Source organism: Aplidium turbinatum, chromosome 12 (genome assembly GCF_918807975.1).
Source record: "Aplidium turbinatum chromosome 12, kaAplTurb1.1, whole genome shotgun sequence".
Lineage (NCBI taxonomy): Eukaryota > Metazoa > Chordata > Ascidiacea > Aplousobranchia > Polyclinidae > Aplidium > Aplidium turbinatum.
In genome coordinates this window covers 7,119,412-7,126,357 of record NC_137483.1, presented here as the reverse complement: position 1 = coordinate 7,126,357, position 6,946 = coordinate 7,119,412, and positions in this window count along the sequence as shown.

Here is a 6,946-nt window from a genome sequence, read left to right as displayed (position 1 = left end):
TATTATTAGTAGTAAGAATTGCTTTACATTTGTCTGTAGATAATGTTTGAGAAATCAAAGTAGTGCTTCTATAGGAGCATATATGGCGCTGCTGTCAAACGTTATTTCTTAATCCTTTTTCAAGTAACTTTAATTGATCAAAGGATTATGGGAATATTTATTCTCGGACAGAAAAGGCCTTTTCTGAAAGCTTAATCCAAGCAGGTTTGCATGTTTGTATACGCTTTGAACCACCGACGTAGGCTTGGTCATTAACATACACAGAGTGAAACTTCCGTTTTTTATTGAAATGTTGTCGTTCATTGTTACGTTTATAGGTAGCCTACTGCAGGATAGCTACAAAAACCCACAAACGTAAAGGAATTGAAAAGAGGTCTTAACACGAGCAGTGCTATGTGTACAAGTCACAAATCACTGTGTAGTGGGTGGTTATAGGCAAATTGTTCGTGAGCAGTTGTTCGTAAAGCAATTGTTCGTAAGCAATTGTTCGTAAAACAATTGTTCGTAAACTGTTTTTGGTAAAATGAAATCCGTAAAACAATTCTTCGTATACATCAAATTTTAACTGCATGCACGAAAAAATGCTTTAGGAAGAATTGTTTTACGAAGAATTAATTTTACGAACAATTGCTTTACGAACAACTGTTTACGAAAAAACGTCGGACACCGTAGTGGTTACCAAGTCCTGCTGCAATAATTACAAACTACTCACAGCCATAGGGGGGCAGGACGTCATCAAGCGCACGTGACTCGGTGCAATGCACTACAGGCAATAACCATAACTCAAAACTAACGTTATTAAACTGTATCATTCCTCCCTTATAAATAATACGACTTAAATTCATCATTCCATCCAACACAAGCAGCTTACCTTCCAGGAAGAAGAACAATTGAACAAATCCTAACTTTGCATAAATCATAGAAAAGTCTTTTGAATTCAACAACCCTGTTCATATTATCTTCGTTGACTTTAAAAAGGCCTCAATTCGGCGACACTGGGCGAGCTAGTTCAAAACCGACAGATAACCAATGTGCAATCTGCTTCAAGCCAAGATGGCGATTGAATAATATAAACTCGCAACAAGGATGAAGAGCTACAATTATTATGAAATGTATCCACTTACGTAGTTGAATATAAAGCAACAATCTTATCCTGGTATAGCCATCATCTTTGCATGTTACAACTCTAGAATGGCCACATACGTCCACTGGACCCGATCGACAACTTGAATTGCTTTTACTTTTGCTTGTAGAGTTTCGTTCGCCAAGGCTCCTTGTATTCTTACAGTTAGGAAACATGTTAAAACTATTCCTATGTTGTTTATCCTGAAGTTATTTCAATTACTCAAAAAAAAATTAAAATATAGTATCTCTTACCATCCGGATCTATTGGATCCATTTGCGCTCATATTAGTAAGCAACTATTATAATTAATTTTTAGCGTCATTGTGTAAGCTCACAGTAGATTGACATGCTTTGCCTGCTCGTAAACCAGAGAGGCAGCCACCAGTTTAGCCTATTCAGTTTGCTGCTAGCTGAATTTATTTTTATTGTTTTTCAACTCATAGCCCTAGTCTTCAGTTTCAGCATGGGCTTACCTTCATTGCTTTGCAGCTCAGTTCATTGTAGTCACCTTACTCTACCAGTTATTCATCATATCAGTCATGCCTTACTACGGAGATGTTCACTTTATAGTTTAATTGTTAAGAGTTTTTGTATAACTTATCGATTTTGCCAAACCATTTATGGATTTAAATGATTGTATTATACAAATAATTTTCCATGCTAGGAAATCGTTGCTTTTTGGTGGAGGTGATACTTGGGCTAAGAAAGATGGATTGTTTGATGTTACTATGGGCTCATTTGGCGGAGCAGAGGTTTGCGAAGTGGTTGGTTTGTTTCTTTTGAATGAACTTTCTGCTATTGTTGATAGAGAGATGCTTGGGTTGTATCGTGATGATGGTCTGGCTATTTTGCGTAATTTATCCGGCCAAAAAGTTGATCGTTTGAGAAAAAATGTCATTCAATTATTTAAACAACATGGCTTAAATATTACTGTGGAGACTGGCCTGATTGAAACTGACTTTCTTGACGTCACTTTGAAAATTTTTTTTTTCGCGCAACGCTCAGAGTTCAAGATGGATACCACTACATCTTGCAGGTTTACAATTTCCATATGAAATGGATTTGTTTCCTGTCTCATCATTAGTGCATCCGCTCCGGGAGCCGTCCACACACCCAAACACTCAGCAGGCACACCATACTTACATGGAAGATACCTACCAGGGAGGCGAGGGACTCACTACGACCGAAGGGACCCACCGCGGTAGATGGTAATCTGTGGATGTAAATGTTTGGTTAGTGGCTGCCTCTAGCTGATCTGCCTGTCTCGACTTTCGTCTTGCTGATCTTTGGAGCAGTCTAGGAGATGGCGGGTCAAGCATGGAGAACTAGCGCGTTTTGGTAGAGAGTTAATTTTAATTTTATTTGAGTTTGTTTGTGTGTGTGTATATCTTCTTGTGGCCCGCTTCAAGAAGGGCACCTGTTTGTGGGAGACGGGCCACTGCAGTCTGACACCTCATTTGGCGGAGATGCCAGAGAGGAGCGGCCAGAGGGAGGGTAGCTTTCGCTGACCCCAGAGTCGTCTTTGAATGGGCCGCTGCAATCCTGTCATCCCAGGGCGAGTGGGACAACGGAGAGGGACGGTTAAGGATCTCCCGCTGCAATCACTCTTCCGGCATCAGGCCGTTGGAGATGAGTGAGAGGGACGGGTTAAAGGTGGGTTGTTACGCCCTTGGCTGTCTAATCTTCTTCAAAAATGATCTACGACCGTACTGTGCTAGTGAGACCCACCGCTGCAATCAGTCATCCCTACCACCGAGGACGACTGAGAGGGCGGTTGAAGAGTGGATCTCGACTGGTTCTTCTTTCTTCTGACCGTAGGAGGAGGTTTAGAAGGAGGAGAAATGTCAGATGACAAAGGAATGTTATGTTTTTGTGTTATGTCTTTCGTTTTTGTCATGATTACCCACAGGGCTTGAATGGTGGACCGTTTTGTGTCCTGTATATATGTGTCGCCTATGTCCAGAGATATCTTCTTTTGGATGATGGTGTGCTTGGCGACATTCATCATGGTCAAAAGAATCGGGTTGTTCTTCTGTCCGTCAGGGAATTGATTGTAGAGGATCATGTCCTTTGTTATTTCCGTATCTTCTTTGGTTAGGTCAAGATATTGTTGTTTCAGGCGCTCCCATATTCCTAGCGCAAAGGAGCACTTGGTGAGGACGTGGGCCACATTGTCTTCTGGTTTTCTGCAGAATTTGCAGTTTGTTATTTTGTCGGAATGTATTGATCTATTAAAATCTCCCCATTTGTATCCTCCATGTGCAATCCGAAAGGACATGGAGGATAGGTGAGGTGGAAGGAGGAGTTTGATTCCTTTGTTTTTCAAGAGGATCTCGTTCCAGGGAATCGTCTTTCCGTTTTGATCAATCTTGTCAGTTTTCTTTTCATATTGCGTTTTGAGATTGAGATAGATGTTTTTGTAGGAAGTATTTTCCCAGTCGTGTTTCAAGCCTTTGAGTTTGCAAAAGGACTTGAAGATGTCCGCATACATTTCGTTTGGAATTGGGGCATGCGGAATGCTGTTGGAGAACAGATGAGGATTAATGTGTCTCATTCTGTAGCTCAAATTGAACATGGCCCATTCGTGCCAGATTTCGGTGGCGTCTTTTAGTGAGAAGAGGTGGCGAATTCTGTCGATGCGGCTTGTTTGAAATTTTGATTGGATGTCCACCATGTCGATGCCTCCATCTTTGACAGGAGGAAATGTCTTGCTTCTCTGGAGCTGTTCAATTGGCGAAGGATGCCAGAGGAAGCCGAATAGGATTTTGTTCAGTTCTTTGATGTGTTGTTGTGTTGGCATCAGGACTCTGCTCAGATGCAGAGTGACGGGTACCAAGAGGGTGTTGATGATGGAGATCTTTCCATAGAGGGAGAGTCTTCTTGGTTTGTGGATGTTGGCGATCATCTGTGTTTTCCTGATGGCGGTCTGCCAGTTCATCTTGTCGAGTTCTGTTTTGTTTGTGCCTAGCCAGATGCCCAGGATCTTGACGTTGTTCAAGATCGCAGCTTCTGGAAAGAGTTGCTGAGCTCTTTGGGCCAGGTCAGGTTTGGACCCCAGGATCTGGGTCTTTCCCTGGTTCACTTTCTGGCCGGACATCGTCTGGTAGATGGCTAGTTCTTTGTTGATTTCTTTCAGAGATGGAATGTCTCTTGTGATGAATGTGGTGTCGTCCGCATATTGCTGGATTTTGATTGTCAGCTTGGAAAAGCGAAAACCGTTGATCAGATGGTTTTTCTCTATGCGTCGGGTGAGAACGTCAGCACAGATTATGAAATAGAGCATGCTGAGGGGACAACCCTGTCGTGTGCCCCTTTTAACGTTTATTCGTTTTGTTAAAGCTCCATTGATTTCTATTTTGCTTTTTGTTTTGTGGTATACTAATGACAGGTAATTCATCATTATTGGTTTTACTCCGAGTTTCTTCAAGATTCCATAGAGGAAAGAGTGACTAACTCTATCGAAAGCTTTTTCAAAGTCAGTTATCATGACGTACAAGTCCCTGTGTTGTGTTTGAGATGCTTCCAGGGCAGCTTGTATGTTCATTGTAACATGCTCTATTCTGCGGTTTGGCAGTCCACATTTCTGATTCGGACAAATCAGGTTTGTGATCATGGGTGTGAGTCTGTTGGAGAGGATTTTGCTCAAGATCTTGTAGTCTGTGTTGAGCAGAGAGATCGGTCTCCAATTTTTGAGCTTTTCTTTTTCACCTTTTTTAAAGATTAACTTCACTTTTGCTTCTCTCATTGAGGGAGTCATTGTTTTTCTCAAGTAGCAATTTGTAAGCATCTCTAGAATGTCGTGTTTCAGGAAATGCCAGCATTTTTGGTAGAATAATGAGCCGAGACCATCTGATCCAGGTGCAGAATCCTTGTTAAGAGAATCGATGGCGGTTTTTACTTCTTTTAGACTAATCAGCTGTTCCGCTTGTTCAGCTGCGTCTTCCTCAATTTTGGCCTCTCCAAGAATGTTTAAGTAGTTGTTTTGTTCTTGAGAGTTTATGTTGTCTTTTACACCCCATAGGGAGTGGTAGAAGCTGTGAACTTCTTTGAGTATGTCTTCTTTCTTGGTGAGAGTTGTGTTGTTTGCGTCGTGTATCTCAGTGATAGAGCTACTTTTACAATTTTTTTCTTCTGTTTTGAAGAAGCTTTTAGATGGCTCTTCATCGCTAGTTGGGATAGTTCTGGATTTGATTTGCGATCCGACTGCTTTATAATCGTAGAAGTTGTTGATTTTCTCCAAGAATTCCGGGCGACGATCTTCCATGACGTGGTCTGGATGAGCGTCCAGAGTGTGGAGCATATTTTTCGCTTGATTGTAATCTTCTCTACGCTTGAGTGCGACATCTTGCGAGAGTTCGATCAGTCGATTTTTAAAATTTTTCTTGCCATGATCCCAGCTTATAAGCATGTCTGGTGGTTCTATTTGTGGTACGTTTATATTTTGAATTTATTATCTGGTAAATGTTGGCCTTACCGAAAACCCAACAATGATCCAATTTATGTGGCAGCTGACTTTGGTGACCTTTTGGTCTTTCGCTGCCATCCTTGTTGCGCGAATTATTTGTGTTTATTGTGTTTTTGCATTTTGTGTCTTTCTTTTTCGCCAACAAAACAAAAAATAAACTGAACTGAACTATATCCATGCCCAGTCCAACCACCCACCCAACATTAAGAGACAAATCCCGACTATGATTGCAAAGCGATTGTCTGCCACATCATTTGGCCAGAATGAATTTGATAAGACCGCATCTGTTTATAATTATGCCCTTTTGAAAAGTGGTTTAACAGAGAGAGTTTGCTACAACTCTGCTAATAACTTGCGCACATCTAGGTAAAGGAGTCGAAAAATTGTATGGTTTAATCCTCCTTTCAGTTTGCAGGTTGATAGCAACATTGATAAGGAATTTTTCAGGCTCATTTCCATCCACTTTCCGCCCCATCATAAATTGCATACAATATTCAACCGTAATACTATTAAACTGAGCTACAGTTGTACTCCGAATGTTGCAAGCATCATATCCTCCCACAATAAATCAATATTGCAGGCTGATAATGAACCATCTCAGCCTGGTTGCAATTGTAGGGTGAAGCCAGATTGTCCATTGAATGGGCAATGCTTGCAGAAGGCCGTTGTTTACAAAGCTACCATTGATAACGGCCCGAAGGTTCTTAAATACATTGGTTGTTGTGAAACTACTTTTAAAAAACGTTTTTCCAACCATAAATGTTCCTTCATGGATAGGTCTAAACGAAACAGCACGGAACTATCTAAGGCAGTTTGTGACCTTAAGGACAGGGGAGTTGATTCTAAAATAACATGGTCCATCCATAGCTGTGCTCGGCCTTATAGTGGAGGTGGTCGCAATAATTGTGGCCTCTGTTTGGCTGAAAAGCTGGCCCTTCTGAAGGCCGATAGTGGCCACCTTCTGAACAAGCGTTCGGAACTGGTGGGTAAATGTCGTCATAGAAACAAATTTAAACTCAAGTACTTCAAAATAAAATAAATTCCTTGTGATTTTCACAGGTTATAAATTTAAAAATAAATTTCATTTGATTTTCCGTTTAGGTGAAACAGGCTGTTAAGCTGTTAAGGCTGTTGAGCTTCAGAGAAGGGAGTGGGTGACACTGAACTGAATAAGAACGGGAGTTGGCCGCTTCAATGCTTGCTTGACACGCTGGGGCATAAGGGACTCTGCTGCTTGTTCTTCTTCTTCTTCTCTCGTGTTGTCGCTATATGTCAGGGCATCCGTTGGTTAGCCACTGCCTGGTGTCGTCATCGATGGAAATTAGGCCTTCCATACCATGGGGTGGTCTGTATAGC